This window comes from Bombus flavifrons, chromosome 2, assembly GCF_040668555.2.
Source record: "Bombus flavifrons isolate JBK064 chromosome 2, iyBomFlav1_principal, whole genome shotgun sequence".
NCBI classification, from domain to species: Eukaryota; Metazoa; Arthropoda; class Insecta; order Hymenoptera; family Apidae; genus Bombus; species Bombus flavifrons.
The window spans coordinates 13,596,850-13,616,661 of record NC_138443.1 but is presented as its reverse complement, the minus strand read 5'-3'; positions in this window follow the sequence as shown (position 1 = coordinate 13,616,661).

The window sequence follows — 19,812 nt, the reverse complement described above, 5'->3', positions numbered from 1 at the left end:
CTACGTATCTTACGTTACTCCTCTTCTCGAGTATCTCGATCCTTTGCCGACGTTATTTCACCAGGTCGTATAGTCTGTTTCTAGGTGTACGGATAGCTGTTGGTGTTCTCGGGTGTGAAATGGATCGAACGCACCGACCAGATTCCGTTGATCATGAATCGTAGAGATGTCTTTGGTAGAGAATAGACGTCTTTGGTTGGACGAAATTGTCGGTGTTTCGTGGGAAAGCGAAGACGAAGAAGGTTTGAAACGGTTTTGAATGTAAGGGTATGTTGTGTGCGAGAGAAAAAGATACCGAGAGCGAATATCGTGTATTGTTGTGCTACCTTAACGAACTTTATTATCGAATTATAAAATACCAGGTGGCTGTTGATATTACGTGTTGTTATTATGATGTTAGATTTGATTATGTTTATGTAATAAGTTAGAATGAACTAGTTTCAAGTTCGACGCAAGATCACAGGTTTTCTAATATTAGGTTGTCCGAAAAGTGTCTTTCTTTTACAGACTCGTCTTTTACAACGATGCATCTTTATAGAAACATGACACCTAATCTGTCGGGCGTTGTGATCTTTATTTTGACAGAACAAAATGGATCATACGTAATTCGATAAAATAATATAAAATGGAAAATGTCGTGCATCCATTGTTTCCTTATAAGACGAAAGAAACTTTTCGGACGATCTATATCACGTACGGCTGTAAATACGTATGACAAGGTTTTAACGTTTTTAAGAAACGTTCACATGTTGAAATTACATACTGTGCTATGTAACGTGCTTTGAGTTAGATTGTGAATGTTTCGTATATTTATATGGTTTACATATATGTACATATTCGCATACATATGAAGTAAACGTAAATATGAAACATTGTATATATTTGATATGTAAACATTGTGATATTTGATATGTTTGATATAATACAACAACAGACGATCAACAAATAATTAGACGCAAAATGTCATCTGATCTTTGACCCTCTGTAACAAAAATTTTATTTGCCAATACAAAAAAACAAGATGGTCAGTTACAATTGTCTATGATGTAAAACTTGAACACTTAAAAACTTATAATTGCTACATACAGATCGTTTAGTGTTCATATAGGAGTATACCAATAAAATTCCAAGAGTATATTACATAAAATTCTTTAATAACAGGCAAATAACATTAAACTTAAAGTATACAGGTAAAATGAACGTGTATTGTGATAAAGCGTTACAGAGGGTTAATTAAACGAACTTGTATTTATGGAAACATGAAAAACGCAGTATGTATTGTCAATGAACAACAAGATATTTATATATTAAATAGATTTATTTTTCTTACCTTTGACCGGAGATCATAAGACACCTTTAACGTCAATTGTAAAATTAACCACTTTTATACGACGATCGAACACTAAATTGTACGCATTTAACACAAGAAAAGAGAAAACTGAGACGAAGCGCAACGTTACCGAGTCGAAATCCGAAACGGAACTGACCTTTGTCGCTGCTGTACGGATTTTACACTTACGAAATCAAAACAATCGGAGGATAGGAATGTTTCGATTTGACTTGTACGGTTCTTGTTTATTTATACTTTAAATCATTATACTTGAAATCAGACATGTTTAAATCGAGTTTGCTTATGAAAAGGTAACACTTTAATTTTTAATACATACAGTAACATAATACTCTATTAACAAAGATATTATTTCTCCTTTACGAACAAAATTCTTTCTTTTATTTAATCTGCTTTTGATCGTTACTTTATTTAAATTACTTTCTCCAATATTTAATACGTGAACATATAATACGTTGAAGTAATTTGCTTCGTATATATCGCATTGTAAATTTGAAATTTTTCATCCAGTTATATTAAGGGGGTATCCTGAATTAGAATGTTCTAAAACAGCGTGTTTTTGTGATTTTCTTTAGAAGCGAAAGAAAGAAATAAAATTATTGAATTTTAAGGTATGGTTTTATATATGTTTAACGAATGCAAAAAAGTTTTTTTTAAAGTAAAAAAAAAAATTAAATTTCATGGGCTGCAGTTTTCAGTCTCGTAATTATTGATTGAAACGAAACACCAAAAAAGAATTAAATTATTATATATCTTTCTTCTCGATGAACTACAAAAAAAGGCAGGCAAAAATTTTGACGGGTTTAAAGAAAAAATGTGTTTTTTAAAAAGATAAAATAAACTTTAAGGTGCTATAACAATTATTTAAATAAACTTTTTGACCAACTTTTTTACTTTAAATACGCGTTCGTCTGGGTCGTTGTTACGTATAAGAAGAATTTTTCTCCATGAAACCTCCGTCACAAAAGAAAAACAACTTCGAGTCATCTACCCGGAAGCTTCCAACCAGTTCGGACAATTCCAATCGCGAGTACGATCCGCACAAAATAGAAGACCACAGCAGTTTCTTATTACTATCGGTATCCATCCTTATTACGGTTCTTTCTACGCATTAAGAAAGCCTCCAGTGTTCGCCGCGAATACAAGGTAGCAGAAATAGAGACGTAGCGAGAGCTAGCTACCTGGAACGACCATGAAGCGTCCCGATAGGGAATTATTATCCTCCCCGGAATTAATCTCTGGTTGGTTATTCTTGTTAGAGGGCCTGATTAGCCCGGGTCGATCGCGATGAAACCTCGGACGCTGATACCATTGAGGCTTGATTAATGGCGGCCTGGGTCGCCGGATTCTTTGGCCATCGCGCTTCGTGGAAAACAGGGCAGGCAAATTATCCTGTATTCACCGAGAACCGCTTCCATCTAACTCAAATACTTGGGTCGTTCGTTACAATTTGTCTTTAACTTTCGCGCAAGTGGTATCCTGACAATAGAAATCGTGTGATTTCTACGCTGAAATTTGCGTTTTCTTAGTGGCAAGAAGTTTGTAGTATTATAAGTAACTTTATTACAAAAGTTTGTCAGGCTAAGCTAAAAAATGTTACGACGTTCTTTCAGAGGATATACATTAGCTGGCTTTTTCTAGAATTTTAATTTCAAAAATGGTTTAAAACCTCGAGACGAAATGGGGAAAATTAATGGCAGACGATTTTATTCGAAGAAATTTCAACTTTCCAGTTCAATTTCGCAGACAACTTTGTCGCAATCTCAATTTTCCCGCTCAGTTTCAGAGACAATTTTATTCGAATGAATGTTTTTGCGCGTTTCTAAATATCGAGATGTAGCGTCATAAAGAGAATTCGAAACGGAGACTCGGTTCCATTAACAGTTCCATTAGGTCTCCGTGTCCCGAAGCTACTTGGACGATTTCGATGCAGAAACGCGTCAGCTCGAGCGTAGTGAGTATCTCTGTCTACGGTCGCGGGATATTTCTGGCGGGAAGAGCGGACGTTGATTATCGGCGACGGATGGTCGCGAGTCTGACGCGTGTCTGTAACCTCTTACGAATATCCTACGTTCGATTCTTTTTATTCTTCGTCGTACAGTCAAATATTTAGACGCGAACGAACGTAACGATTTCTGTTCTTTTCGCGCGATAACATTGATCAATCGGAAAACCTCGACGAACCATCGTGTAAAGTGTTACGTATTTCTGCTATTCTAATTTCGTTGACGTTAATGTTCAGCATTGAAATTACCATGGAATATATATTTATCGCATAATTATAATTATTGACATCGTTACACGGAAATAAAAAATTAGAAATAAATACAACTATTGAGATATGTATAACTTTATGTGCTAGACTAGGTTAGCTGCGTAGTAGTGATACTTGCATGTGAATATCAGTGTGCGGAAGTATGTGTGCGCGCGGCGTCCCGAAAACAAAGGAACGTAAACTGTTCAGTCGGTTAACAGTCGGGTATGCAGGAAAGTGGTGAGACGCGTGCGAGTGTGTATCGATGAATATCTTTGGAATCGCTTATCGAATAAATATCTAACTATTCTAATATGAATTCTAAACGTAAATTTAGTGTTCCTATACCGTTATTTCGGCTATTAAGATCCAAAATTCTCGACAAGAACATAGATCCCTGTCAAATGAAATTGTTTCGAAAATACTCTAGCACAATTCGTTATCGATACAAATGATACACTGCGATCGTAAATTAGACAATAAAGCAGCGGTACTTATCGATTAGAGAATATGCACTGCAATCAAATTAACGGCAACTAAATCATATTGATTTTAATGGTACGCTAACTTTATGACTGTCTATTATTATATGCTTCCCATTTCCTCTTGATTTATCGACGAATACGTAAGCATGTGCTTATGCAAACACGTTGATTCGTTACGAGTAATCAAACCGCTTAATCTTCGCGAGATCAAGGATTTTTACCTACAGCTATAAGAAACCTATTTATCCGCAAATGGGAAATCTCGCTGACTTGAACGCGATACGTTTCAAATTTAAACGACCGAATGCAAACCGCCGTTAAGTCATCAACACTGCGTGTTCTTTAAATCTTTATTAAGTTTCTTGCTCGCTTACGTGCAATATAACAAGCTTCGAGCGTATCCAGAATGCATTTGGAGCTCGATAAAAACCGGGACCTCCTTGAAGAGGCGCGTGTACGTCCCGGTTTGGTTGTCGGGCGTCGCCTCCTGACGTCACGACGCGTTTCATGAAGTGTGGCCGGTCTGCTCCCCTCTGGATATACGATCGACCGACGCCTCGTCCCGTCACTCGAGATTGACAGCCCTCGAGAGAAGACACCGAGCCAGAACGGCCACCGACGAAGACGCGAGCAAGCGACCGCGTTGTTGGAACGTGCACGACAGAGACTCGTGCAGATAGCGGAGGTCAGATAGCGAGAGCGTTACAGGAGGCGGTCGAGAGACGCGGTACAAGAGCGGACGCTGATACGTGCCAGAAGCCGGCGGACGCTTACTTGGAACCGCTTTATCATCTCGTCTTAATTCGGGACTTCAAATATTTATACCGGCCACGGGGTGACCTCACGACACGCTTCTCCGCTCTTGCTATTTTTTCTCAGGCCGACCAAGGAGCGAGCGAGAGGGAAATTCAGTGGCGAGTGACTTACGCCGGCTGCATTTTTTTAACAAAGTCGCGATGGGCGATGCTTTTACCGACCGACTTGATTTTCGAAACTTCGACGGCAGAATTTTTAGAAACCCTAAGGTGGAGTGTAAATATATATAAATCGTGTTTCGAATAAAAATAATCGTAGGTAGTGAATATTTGGTAATTATTATTTAAGAATATCGGTTGTCAAGTTCGTGGTTAGTTGTACGAAATGTCTCTCTTCTCGAATTCGGACGACCTTGCTCAACCCAAGTTCTGTAACTCGGGGAACTACCCTATTCTATCTCCGTTCTCGTGGCATAAGAACCTTCTCTGACGCCGTATTACACGTCAAAAGTGTATTGGTGAATATGAATACTCGGTATAAGGGTGTGTTGATTTGCTTGTATCTACAGCGGCAGCTAGAAGGGGACAAAATCACATAAGAGATTCCGTCTATAGACGATACGCTTTGGGGCATTAACCTGTAACCCTAGTTGTATGATAAGTAATACGGTGCGTGATGATTTCCAGCATTCTATTACTCTTGTGTATTTATTGATATTAATATTATCGTTCATTAACACACACATACGTTATCTTCTTGCCCATTTCATCCGTATCAAAGTCGAAACAAGTGAAATCGTTTGTCGAATCGTGCGAAGAAACAGAAGATTGTTCGCACGGAAGCTCGCGTAACGATCGACCTAAGCACTTACCGGTAAGTGAGCCGAAAACCAACAGATTTTAACAAAAGGTAGAAAGATGAATCAACGTGCTGGTCGCGTTTTTCTGTTTGCACGCGTCTACGTGTTCAGTCCGGTGCTAACGGAATTCCATCGGATGGGCCTCTTTCAGGAACAATAGGAGCCTTCGAAGCTTACGTCGTTTCAACCCCTTCTCGATTCCCGAAGGGTCGCGAACGTGCGATGAAATCAACAAGAACAACAACCACCACGATCCTGAGTGCCCCGAGTGACATCCGTGAAAGGGTTGCCAACCTCCAGCCCCGTCCATTTTCCTTTCCAACCCTTCTCTCAATGTGGAACAACGTTCTTTCGAGTTTCTTCGAGGCGAAAGGGTTCTGTCAATGAGCTGGGCGTACGTCGTCTGATTGCCAGTCTGTTATTGCCTGTCAATTGCTCGCGTTCCATGTTATTAAATTAATATTAGGGGTAAACTAGTCGGGACAGGGTGGAAGGTAGACAGGGCGAGTCTGCTAGCTGTCCAGTTTTTCCTTTATTTCCGAAGAATTTCCCAGGGGGATTTCGGAAACCCCTTCGCGCGCTGTGTCAGTCTCCATCGGGTCAGTTGCGAATCTAAACGACAATCCCAATCGACGGGTCAACGATTGACCCTTTGATCGATCATTGTTTGCGAACAAAAGGGTGTTTGTGTTTACGCTTACGTGCAAGGGAAGTAGAAACTACGCGTTTCTACGAGCTGCAGCATGATAAATCTTAGGGTACGCCTCTTTAGAAGTTCATGGATGGTGGTTTAAGTGATTTTTTACGCATAAGATTCGTTAGAAAAGAAGTTGCTTCGGACGATTCATCTTCTCGAATCATTGTCTTTTTTCTTGTTTTTCTACTGTGAATTCACAAAGAGTTAGATCTCTAGCACAACAGTTACCAATAGCCTCAAACTTAAACTCGTGTTTCAATAAAATCGTTGTTGGCGACTCTACACGTTTTCCAAATTCTATTCAAACACGATTATACCATCGCTATTGTTTCAGAAATCCGCGATCCATCCAACGTGGTCTCGCTCCACGCTGACATTTCTTCGTACACATCGCACGACAGTAATCAAATTAACGGGAAACCGTTCTTACGTGAAGCTATAACCGCGACTACTTCACGGTGCCGCAGAAATATCGCTCACGGCTAAGACAAGCGGCAAGGGGAGACACAGAGCTTCCGTTGTCAAACGCATTTAGTTACTACAAACGGGAACTTGAGAGCAGAGCCTCGGGCTGTGTCGTCGAGACTCGTGCAGCTTAATTACACGAGCCGCGACGACGACGGGACAGATGTAACGTCACAGAGTCGTACCAAGTCGGTTGCGCTATTTTCCAGACGTTGACAAAATCAGTACGATCTTATATTGATCGATACAACGAACCAATTTCATAAGACTGTTTCGTACCACCGAGTTTAATAAGCTACGGTTAAAAAGTTGGCAAAATTAAGCTGATAGCAGATGCGTACACAAATTAGTATCCACATCGAAGAATACGTGTGTAAGCGCCTCTCTACGAATATTCGCGCGTTTTACGTGGCACGCTATTTATTTTGTACGATTGAAATTAATCAAACGAAACGTGTTTCGTTAGAAACAATTCTGCCAATAAACAATTTCCATGTAATCTTTGTCGATCTAAGCCTACGAGTAGTCTTGGAACACGGTCGTGAAGATCGAACGAAGGGACGATAGCAACAAGGGCCGTACAAGCGGTGAAAGAGGAGGAAAAGCGACGGCAGGAGCTGAGAAGAAAAGAGTTACTAATGTTAGTCACGAACACGCCACGGAATCTCTTCCAGCTGGCAGCAGTCTTTTACAGACGTGTCCGCTCGTTCGTGAGATTTTCGTCCCCGAAATTAATGGCATCGCATTTTTCTGGCTGAACCGAGATAGTTACAAGTATCGTCCAGCAAGCGTTAGAATGATGGGTAGGTGGATCGTAAACATAATAAGAAATTACGTAGGTTTTCATATTTGAAAGAAGTAGACTTCCACGGTTTTCTATTCTACGATATGACAAATAAATAAATCGTATTCTGTATGCTATAACTTAAGATCTGGTTACTTCGTTAAGATTGGAAAGAGTAATTCAGTGATTAAATGACTGACGAAAGATATATGGAGAAATAACGAGCTTCGGACTAATCATCAACACACGTTCCACCAATCATTAACTTTACGTCAACATCGGAAACACTGGAGTACGCTCTAATGTAAGCCGTAACTTTATCCACAATTTAGCAACAACATGCCAAAAGTAACAAAACACCGATCGTCTACCGGTTCAACCACCCTTGCGTCTCACCCTATGCTGTAGCTTTAAACGGACAAAGTTTCGGACCGAATGAATTACAAATTTCGTGAAAACGAATGCGTTCGAATAGCTTCCATCCCCACTCTTGCTGCCATAGTTGCGAGTTTTTGGCAGACCGAATGCCGGAACGTTTAATTAGAAACACGGGACTGGCAACGAGAAAAGCGGAAGAGGATCGAGCGAACGCGCAGCTAAAGCGCAGGGACATCCGGCGAAAGGAATTTATGGAGACAGCCGAGCTGCTCGCGCAATTCTAATAAAATATATCGGCAATTAACTCCCTAAATATTCGCGCCAGTGATCTATAGGGGGCCACGGGCCCGAGCTAAATTACTTTGAATCGCCATTTTTCAGAGGTCCCTGCAATTGCCCCTGCGGTTGCCAATTATCGCCGAATACCCACGACTTTCCTCTTCATTTTTCCTCTTACGAATTTTCCTCTCCGATCGATTAGGTGGAGGCACTCTCCTGGACGCAGAAGTTCTTTCAGAAAATTTTACAAACCGACTAGCGATATTCTGTCGAAAATTGAGTAAGTCCGTCCATAATCCACGGATCTCTAAATCGTCAATGTGTCTGCGTTCATAGGAAATTCGAACATGTAACGTGATCACCTCGAAAATAAAAATCCCAATCGTTTGGTAGAAAATTCCTCCCTACGATTCCATCCTTCAACTCGGCTTTGTATCTGACAATCTTCCTCTAACTAGAGCGCTTCGAGGTAACTCATTTTTCTAATTACTCCTCTTCTGTCCTATATCCAACGCCGACAAACAGGCTCGAGAAGCGGAAGGAAAAGAACTGGGAAACTTAGGTGTCGAACGTGCCTTCCGCCGATCCTCGCGTGGAGCGTTCTTCTGGAACGCCGGGGGACGAGTGTCTGCTCGGAAAAGGGTGGTGGGACGTTCGAGGGGGCAGACCCTTTGGTAGATCAAAGCGCCCCCAAAGATCAATACGCTTCTGAGACGCAGAAGCTTACTACTACTGCTGCTGTTGCTGCTACTGCTGCTGCTGCTGCTACTGCTGCCGTTGCTTCGACCGAAGAGGAAAGAGAGACGGAGAACGGGGAAGCGAGCTCTAGGAGAGAGATCGATGTGTCGCGGTTGATCGAGGATACAGGGTATTAGCGGACCGTACACTATCTGTCTCTCTTGGATCTGGCCAGTCTTCTGGTTTTCTCTTTGCAAACACGTCACGTAGTACTTTTCGGCTGGCCGGAAGCAAAGGGGCATAAATAGGCGCAATTAAGGGAGTCGAGAGAGCCACGCTCTCCTCAGGAAATTTCCCGCGACCAACACGATCTGGCGGAAGCAATTTAGCCTGCTTGTGCTTCGATTCCGTCTTCTTCTGGCTCTTGTTCTTGTTCTTCGAAGGGATTTTCCGAAAGAACCTCTGTGTGTATGCGCGTGTACGTTTGTTGGGTGGCTGTAACTTGCTCCGATTTTTCTTCGAAATTCGGAATGCTCTCTTTTCTTAATTCTCCTTTCTCCTCGTTTGCATGTGATTTCTGCGTTAACAGAAATGTGACGTATTTCGTCGCGATATTAATCGCAAGCAGAGGATAGGACGATGGTTCGGTTAGGAGAAGTGGACGCCTCGCGACACGCGCGGTATCTGCACGAGACGCGTGTGGACTATTTTTAATGGGGACATTGATATGGATTTAAAATTGGATTTTCTGATAGGCAGAGGTACTTGATATTTTCTTATTCTCAGTCTCTGTTCAGCTTTAACGTACTCGTAGTCGATAATTTTCTATGATCCGAAATTAGAAGGCTACAAGATTCCGCAACTAAGTATAAAGGATAAAAATGCCAAGTTTGCTTGCTTTTCTTATTTTAGTTAAGAAAAGACGCAAACACGATGCGAAAGGACGCTCGAAAATAATATACCAGCGGACACTAATTGTTAACATTATCCGTTTAACCCCTTTACATCCCTGCCAGTAATTCCATCCCGGCGTATATAAACGCAAGGACGATCCAACTGATATAATCGTGAATTTCGTCACGGCTGCGAAGAATTAGGTAAATCGTGTGCAAACGGGCTGTAGCACGTTCCCGGGTCACGCAACACACCGCCACCAGATATTTGGTTAAATATTAACGACGTCGTTAAAACAACGCATTTGCGGTTCGTTAAGCCGAGGGGCGCGTCTAACGACTGGCCGTCGAGGGCTAGCTTCCACGAGCTATTCGGTTAGACCGGCCACGCGATACCACCGCGTTTATTCTCTTCGCCGTCTAGGGATTCCGTGCTTCTTCGTTCGCCTTGTATAAACCGGGTTACCTTGTAACCGCCGCGATAAAAGTTCTGATTAATTCAGGTATTATTCGGTATTCGTGTTCGCACGATGCAACATCGGCCATGGGATGTTCGTGCAACGCCTTGTTGTTTCGGAAGTGTGCACAGGGAGAGTCTCGTCGGCGTTACGCGACTGTGTCAATGTTTCTTTATCAATGAAATTATTTTTTGCTCGTGGTTCTTATAATTCAGATAGTTGGCGATGCGATACGACAGCAACGAAACGATATTTTCGAGTGATTTTATTGCGCGTCGTAGTCAATTGGAGTTGTTAAAGCTTTTCCTTGCAAAAAAAAGGGAGGATGCATAGGGATCTAGGAGAGAGGAGGAAGAAAGTTAGATAAAAAGTTGGAGAAGAACTCGCGTCAAATGAAAAGCTATTGCCCTCGCGATGGAGTTTCGAAAGTCTCTCGATTTGCATCTGCTTCGCAGGAATGACCATAAATTCGTCTAGCTAAATCCATGCGGACTTCCTATGTTTCCCGTATTCCACCCTCTTTCGCTCCCTCGTTCTACTAGAAAATTCAAATTCTAGTTTCTCCGCCGACGTAGCAACCTTCCTATTGCTACCAACAATGCTGCTACTTGTTAACGATACTTTGTCTCGACTATGAAGATAAATCAAATCGCGTTGAAGCTTTGGCTAACCTGTAGCAAAAATTCAGAGACAAATTGCAAAAATTAACTCGGATAAGAGACAAAACTAATGTATTAAAAACACCGACCTTTCGGCAAGCAGATTTCATCGAGCACCGAACGTATTTCCTTTCATTAACTCGAATCCTGTGCTAAAAAAAAAGGCAGAGAGCTCCAGAGGGGGAATCGGCGATAAAAGGCGAGCTTAAAAGTCACGAACTTAAGGGTTGAGTATCCCCCGTAGCAGGCAATCACGTTAAAAACATCGGCCGGCCCCTGAAAAGCAACCGGTCCCGATCGAAGTCTCGCCACTAAATTCGAAAGCTAATCTCGAGAGCAAGAGTCCACTTCGTGCTAGATCCCTTGGAAAAGAAACGGGATGAAGGTTGCCGGCGATAAAACGGTTCGCCGCTATGTAAATGTTCCTCGTCGTCCACCGACGAGATCGCGCTTCTCGATGCCGAGGAACGGGAAAACTACAAGTAGAAGGAAGGAGGAGAAGAGTAAGAGAAACAGGTTGAGAAAAAAAGGACTAGAGAAAGAGCGAAAGATGGGCGTCCAAGGCCGATAAAATCGAGCGAAGGGCAGAGAGGCGATATTTCAAGGGTGGTCCGCCCCCGAACGAAGAGCACGCCAAGTTCCTTAGGTCCGTGGGTAAGTGAGCGAGTGGACTAGTTAGGACGGACTGCTAGGGACAACCAGCATAAATTCTCCAACTACACGAGGGATGACCGGCCTGCACGCAAAGTCCCATGATCTTTTTCCACCCTGGCTAACCCCGCGCCGCTCTGTCCACCTAGCCGCGATTCCTTCTTATCCACCTTGACCCGAGTGTGCGATCGCTTCTGCTCTGTTTTTAACGAGATTCGGCCTTTGATTCTGAGTTCTTGTTCGATCGAAACGAACTTCTTACTCTTTTCGTCGTATTCTTTATCCTTCGTCGTCGTTTCTTTTTCTTTTTTCTAAAATACGAAGGCGTTCTTTTTCTCTTAACGTCCACTTCGATCCCTTTTATCAGTATCGTTGGACGAAAGAATTCCAACGTTAACAAATCCAGCAATTTTACTTCGTCTCGACGAATATCTACGACGGCGAGGTAAAGAAGGAAATAAAATCAATCGAAATCAAATTGTTGCCGCAGAAGTAGCCTTAAATTCGAGCACTTTACTCGGGAAAGCTACTCCGTCGACGTTATCGTTTCCACCCACGAACTCGGTGTCCATTGAGCGGCTTGAAAGCGGCGAATCGAAGCTTAACGAGTGGCCTTTCTCCGCAATTAATGTTCCAAGACGCTCGGACGTTCCAAGACCCTGGCCAAGGAATGTCTCGGGGGATGTCTCGGCACGCAAAGGTCGACAGGGTGACAGGGCGTTAGAACGTCACACGGTGGACATTCTCGACACATACCGATCGACTTCGAAATACCAAGAGGAATCTCCTCGAACGTAGTCCTTGCCCGATCCTTTCGTCGGACATATTTGGGATTCCAAGATAACGCTCTCGTTGTCAAGACTCGGCCTCGTACTTCCGCCTCGTCTCTGAGATTCGACCGTGATTGATCGTCTCGTGAAACGATAAATATTCCAAGATAGAGAATTTTTCTTATAACTCGGTGTAGTTGTGCTTGAAATTTTCTTAAAATTGGCATACATCGATGAGTAGAAAATAGAAAGTCTTAGGATATTTAGCGTTTACTGTTCCAGACAATATCCATTTTCTTTTGAAAGATTTCGATTTATCGCCAAATTATTGTCATTTCTAACGTTCGAAGCTCCCTTTAAAGAAATGAAATATCAACGAAGTAACGTCGCAAACAAGTAGCTCGAGCGAATCGTCGCTCGTCGTTAAGTAGTCCCCGAAGAAGGAGACGTCCTCGACGATAAATTTGATCTGCGACAGACGGTCCGTGACTAGAAGTTATTACGGACGAAAGCGGAGCCGGTTCCCGCGAAGCTATGTCCGGGACTGTCATAGAATAATACGGGAATGCCATTGTAAACGTCAGTCGGCGACGCGGGCGGCGTTGATCGATGGCCACCCGTCAGTTGGCACCACTTTTAATTAAACCGCCCTCAAGATTAGCTCCCCTCTTTTTCCTCCGCTTCTTCTCCTTCTTCTTCTGCCACCGTTTCGCCTCGATGCCTTGTAATTGTTTTAAATCTCACCCCCCCACTCCCTCATCCTCTTCGCTTCTGCCACTTAAAACTCACGAGAAAAAAACCGCAAGTCGTCAAGGGTGACGGATTCACCGGCTCTGCTGACATTTATAAGCTCGTACAGCGAAAGGGTTGCATTTGTTCACCCTCCCTTGAAATCTTTCGAATGGATTATTTCTTTATCTTTCTTCTTAATTTGCAATGGAATCGGGGACGGTGATTTTTTTGTTCGGATTTTTTTCTTTCTTCTCTTCCAGTAGGACGAAGAGTTCTTTTAGCAACGGTGCATTCTGATAGGGGTCGAAGGGGTGACCCACTTGCGGATGAAGTATCGATTTCGTGGAGAATGGAAACGTAGTCGGCTCGTTTGTAGAGCAATTAAGTCCGAGACGGGAATCATTCTATGGCTGTACGGTCGAATCGCTTGTTTCAATTGCTCTAATGCACCCGCGATAATCAACTTTTTATAACGCGATACCAGCAGATTACAGGAATAAATAGAAACGCGTGTATTAGGGAAAAAATAGAACGTGTGTCTATTTAGATCTAACGTTAAACGTATCGCATTTTACTTGGTCTGACGTTCGTCAGAACCATCCTGGCGCGTTTCCCTCCTCTCTTTTCACGTTTCACCGAGAAGTTGCGTCTAAACGTCGGTCGAACGCATCTATCCGTAACGCTCGTCGAAACATTGTAACGGCAACGCTAGCCGAGATGTATGGTAATTGTACGTGGCTAACTTACAGACTCGGAATGGCCCCGGGGTACGAAGTATCATCCAGTTGTATCACTGACGCAACATCCGGCCGCAGACAGGGAACTCGCTGCGGAAACCACCCCCAAACCTCATCATCCCACCCCCTTCTGCTCGCCGGGGCTGCGAGCTACACCAGAGACAGGCTTCGAAGTAGTTCGATCGTCTGACTTCGAGAGACTTTGCCCGATGGGTATACTCGTCCCGTCGACTGTCTCGAATTTCCACCGATTTTCGGCACCTGTTCGTTTCATTTAACACCGTATCGTTGCTGTCTATGCTCCGAGGCTGCGTGTTTTGTATTTAAAAGTTAGGTTTCCTGCGGAAGAACCTGCTCTTCTAAGATGAATTTCTCATCGACAGATCGATTTTTCTTAACATTCCTTACTGGGAACAAGAACAACGGGAAAAAGGAAATCTCCCCAGAAAAGTTCACTCCATCTTTCTTTGTCGTAAACGCAATTACCCTGTACGACCTTTGTGCTCGATTAATCCAAACGACTCAAAGGAAGCTTCTTCAAACGTCGAATCGCACAATCGCAAAGGCTCATATCTAAACGACTGGCGATAACTTTTCAAACCACGTTCAACTAAGTAGAACACCCAAATCCAGCGCCGACGAGCAAGGTCCTAAGACTCGGAGATGAAAGCAGCGGGCGATAGCGCGTTTTTCGCGGCGGCTCGAGTGGCGTGTTTATCGGACAGCCGGAGGACGTTGGCCAGACGCCGGTCTATTTTCGCGCTGTTCTCCGCCACTGTGCTTCGTGTTACCTTACCTGTCTCGTGTTTTCTTGCGTCAAGCAGAGCCCGACCAATCGGTCCGAACAATAAACACGGCTCGGCCCGGATTCTCTGGAATTCCAGCCGGCAATTGGCCGCCGGATCGTACGCGACTGCTCCCAAGACGCCACTTCCGGCTAGCATCTTCACGGTTATGTTCCACAACGCGAATTGTTCGCGGTTTATGCACGTCAGGCGGCGGCAATTCGATGCACCGGTACCAGCCAGCAATTCATGGTACGCCGTAATGTTAACTCTCTCTCTCTCTCTCTTTATCCTCGGTTCTTCGGAGGAGAGGAGCGATGGTCAAGTATTTTTGGGGGAGAATGCGGGTTTCCGAATGGCTGCCGACATCTCGAGCGATGATTACTCGGACGTGTTTCCAGCTGCCGCCGCGCCACGACGTGCGGCGATTCGCTCGCGTATTTTCCGAGCTTTTCGAGCTTTCGAATCGGCAGATAGGTGGCGGTTGAATTGAGTTTCGACAACTCCTTGGACGCTTGTGCGCTGATTCGGCCGAACCTTACAATTTTGTGAAATTTCTTTTTCAGAGGCATTAGACAGATATAATAATTTATATCTGATTTTCGGAAATCAACTCGTGAAGTAGATCGTCTGTTTCTGGGAAGCTACTTCAATGTTAAAGAGAGTCTTATTAGAGATTTAAAGATTTCGAGGAACTCGAGCCTGTTGGTACTTACATCGACTCTATAGTAGAACTGTAGCTCGCAGCAGAAATTTGACGCCACGTTAATCGAAGAGTCAAATTTGTTCGAAAAATTGACGTCGAATTACCTGGACTAAACCTATCGTTTCGTATTTCAGAATTCGAATCTTCGTTACGAACGTCTCGTTAAAAATCTATTCTTCGACCTTTTAATAAGATTCCAACATGTTTGCTTCACAGGAAACAAACTATCCTTCGCTTGCACGAAAATTAATAATTCCCATGACCGAAAAAGGCCACCCTCGGCGCGGTGAATGGAAACTTCCGGACTCTGGCCAGTACGTGATGTGAATTTTAAATTCATTTCCAAAAAAATTAATATCCGGTAGTTGAACGTTCGGTGGCGGATTAAAGAGGCCAGAGAGTCGCACAATGTAGCAAGTAGGACCGGTCTGTGCCCCAAACGATAATTTACACGCATGTAAATCGCTCGCAACGACCGCTGCTGTCCGCATTAAATAACTGTAACGCCGTCGATGATACGCTTTAATCCACGATCGCCACGGATCGTGCACGCACGGATAATTGGCCGTTCTGCGTTCGGAATCGTCCGACAAGATTACACGCGTCAAACTGGTCCGTTTTCACGGTTTTAGACCGCGTTCGAACGTGAACCGATCATTTCGTTCAATTATTTCGAAAAGATTTTATTTCGCTGTTTCTTGACGATGATCCGGCACAGGGTTCTCGTTGTTGGAAGACTGCGAGATTGCGTTAATTTTGGCATTTGTCCTGGGGTAATATACCGATCAGTAGATTGTTCACGTTCGTGATTTCACTGTGTAAAAATGGACAGAATAGACTTGGAACAGTGCATAAAAATTTAGATAAATACACATACTTTTGATTCTTCGTACAATTGTTTGCAACGCTGGAAAGCAAACGGATTGCTCGAGTGGCTCGTCCGAAGTGACTCACCCTATACGTGGAACAATAAACCGTTCACAAGTTTTTCAAGCTCGACCCAAACACGCTTCGAGAAATTTATGTTTCCGTTTGAAAAATGATGCCGCCATCCAGTCGACGCCTTGATGGAAGAATTTTAAGCTGTCCACGCAAAGTGCCTTCGAAACTGAAAAACTTCGTAGAGAAACACGATCTATTTTCCTTCGAAATTAATTTTTCGAATCTTGCTCAAGTTCGTTGCTTCCAGAATTGATAACAGTGGATACCTTTAATTTTCTAAATTCTATCGAGATACTCCGTTTCCAATCTTCTTCTTAGAATTTTAAATTCCCTCAAAATTCTTAACGTTCTGAAATTCTAGCACTTACTAGTAGCGGATACTTTTAAATTAGAAAATTTCTATAAATACGTACGAACAAAGTGTTACGTTATCACGATCGCACGGAATTCTAAAATCCTAATAATTCTCGCGAATTCCGCGTCTCGGCTGTTTACGGTTCTTGCCCGGATATTAAGTCGGCCGTTTTACTTTGTCATCTCCGGTTCATCCCGACTGTCAACGGGGTTGCGTTATGAATGCGGGGCAATTTAAAATTCATTAGAAGGCGCGGGCACTGCGTCAGCACCCCCTTAGCCTGTCACTTCGTCTCGTTCTCGTTCCCTAAAATCGCGGGGAGGGGATAATTGTTCGTCACTGAAGCCGCTCGACGCAAGAAGAGAGACGCCAGCCAATCTACCCCGACCCCGGCCTCTTGTTTATTTAAATAATGCAAGGGGGTGAGCTTGAAAATGGATGACTACAAAGCCCTGAAATCCGCTACGCGAACAGCATGCGGAACAGAGAAAAACAGAGACAGAGAGAATCTCGTGACAAGCATGAAGGGAATCCACCTGCCACGTTGCGGAACATTAGCTGCCACTTTTCTCTTGTTTAAGCCTTGTGTGCTTCTTAAGGCGAGATTTCTCTTTTCTTTTCCCTCTCTCTTTTTTTTTCTTTCGGAGAGAGTTATTGTATTAATACTTACTCTTGCTCGCTTTGAAGATTGCTTTCTTTAATCCATTCGCTACGGCCGTCTCTGCCGAGAAACGATCGCGTAATGCGATTGTACGAGGCGCGTGCTGTGTACGCAGCATTTACAGTTAATTAAATATAGATATAAGCTTAAGGTACAAGACCGTTTCTTTCTTATAATTCTACGTGTAAGACGTGTAAGTTTTTGTATAAATACAATTGGTAAAAATTAATAGAATACAAATTAAAGAAATGGAGCGTTCGATAAAATCATCTAACGCAGTTTGTACGATATAAATTAATTTGGAAAATTGGCCCCATAATCCAAAGCGCTCAGTAGCGTACCCAATCACAAATATACCTCTATTTACATGGAACCTTTAAATAACCCCGGTTGCGCGAGTCAGTCACAGTTCGTCGAATCCCCGTCCCGGTTTCTGTCGAAAGAACGGAATAATAGAGCGGCTGCGAGGGCCGACGTGGGAATAGAGGCAGTGAGGAGGACGCGGCATTCGGGTTCAGGGGTGGATCAATCGCACCTCCTGTCCCGGAATAGTCTGTTCTTTATAAATGAGAGAACGAAGGGGGTGGACCGGAGGATCCAGGGATGAGGGAGCCGAGTTTCGAAGCTGCAGTTTAGATATTCACCGGTTGATTACCGTCCCGATGGGGCAGGCGCACGGAAAAGGGGAATCCCCCGGAGGACGCTAACTCGACAACTGACAAATTAGGCCGCCGCCACGACGACACTTGCAAAATGGGTCGACAAGAAGCTGGTCTCGAGTTTGACGCAGCCACCCGTCCACGAGATCCGAAACGCCTCGCGCCAATCAATTTCCTCCGTTCGACCGATACAACGATCGCATTTGAAGTCGCTACGGATTAATTCTCCGACAAGATAGGTTGACTTAGGTTTTCAGAGGACATTCGCACGATGAAAAGAACGCGACGGCTTTAACTAGCACGTTGGCCACTGTACGATACTACTTGGATAAATAAGTAGTCATCTCTTAACCAGAAAGTTTTATAATGACAGAAACGGAAGTCAACGAAGAGAAATCAATTTCAATCAGATCAATTTATTTTTTCGCAAGTGTAACATCCATCCTCAACTCGCCGATTTATCTAATATACACGAAACTACTATTATCCCATTTCCGTATTCGACTGCTGTTTCCACGCGAAATAGAAAGAACTGAAGAAACTCGTCCTTTCGAGCGATTATCGCGGTACGCTGGCAGATCGAACGAAATCAGGAACGACGTCTCGAGTTCGCGGTTCCTGGGCTTGATTTCGAGGCCTGGTAGACCCCTTTAAAACCCAGGAAATTCCTCGTTGGCTTCTAAGTGAATTGAAAATAAAAAAAAGCACCGAGTAGCCGTGTAAATAATGTCCAGGGATAGACAGAGGGTTAGGCAGGGTCGTACGGCCAATACTTTTCGCATCGGGACCGGTAGGGTGGCACGGGGATTGTTATTCGTGCGGCGTACAGGCATGGTGTCGCTTTCACTAGAGTCGGTTACTGATAAACGAGCGGTTTCACCCCCACAAGCTACCCCCTGAATGTAAACTCACCCTTGTTCCCCCGACACGCTCCGAGCGCAGCTCCGGTGTAAATCGTTCGCCGACTTAAACGATCGTCGACGACAGACCTGGGATTAATCGTCGTGATTCCGATCTAAGAACTGACGACAACTATCTGCTTAAGTAACTTAATTGTTTTCGAGTGGATTAATAGGTTGGTTGTTTAACTTTGCGCTATGTAAGTGTTTAAAGTTTGATGGAAAGGAGAGTTTTGGATGTTTTGGGGTTGTCGAAGAGGGTGTATCGATACGTCTTTAAAGTATTTCTCTTTATAAATCGTTTTAGAAGGGTAATCGTTAGTTGAGATACCAAAATGGGGATAAATAGCTAGAGTTTAAGTGTAAAGAATTCATTTGGTACGCGTAGGTAACAATTTATCGGAGTTTTGTAAATGTTGGGTTTAATATTAATTACTGGGATATGTATGTTTGTGCGAACCAATGTTATTTTATTCAGACAAATTAATTTACTTAGGTTGATTAATTACTGATCGAGCGTTCCGATACGCTCTATCGATCGAACGATTCTTTGACTTCTTATCGCTTTTGCAGACCTAATTAACGTATTTAAATACAATAATATTGGATCGTATAAACGGACCAAATCATTTCAAAATCAACATTTACGAAATTAAAATATTACGGTTTCAAGAATGATACAGTTTACAGCAAATATTTCGATTTGTTGCAATATTGTAAGCGTGATTCGATATCTGGTACATTATTGCAGTACGATAAACGGAAAAAGGTGAAAGCTTAGCAAAATAGACTTCGTATCGTTTCCTTCGACAAAGTAACAATCAGCGTGAATTGACACTAGTCGTACGATTACATCTCGTAAAATCGCGAGTAGAATGAAATTCCGAGGATTCTAATCTTAACGATCAGTTCTCCCATATTT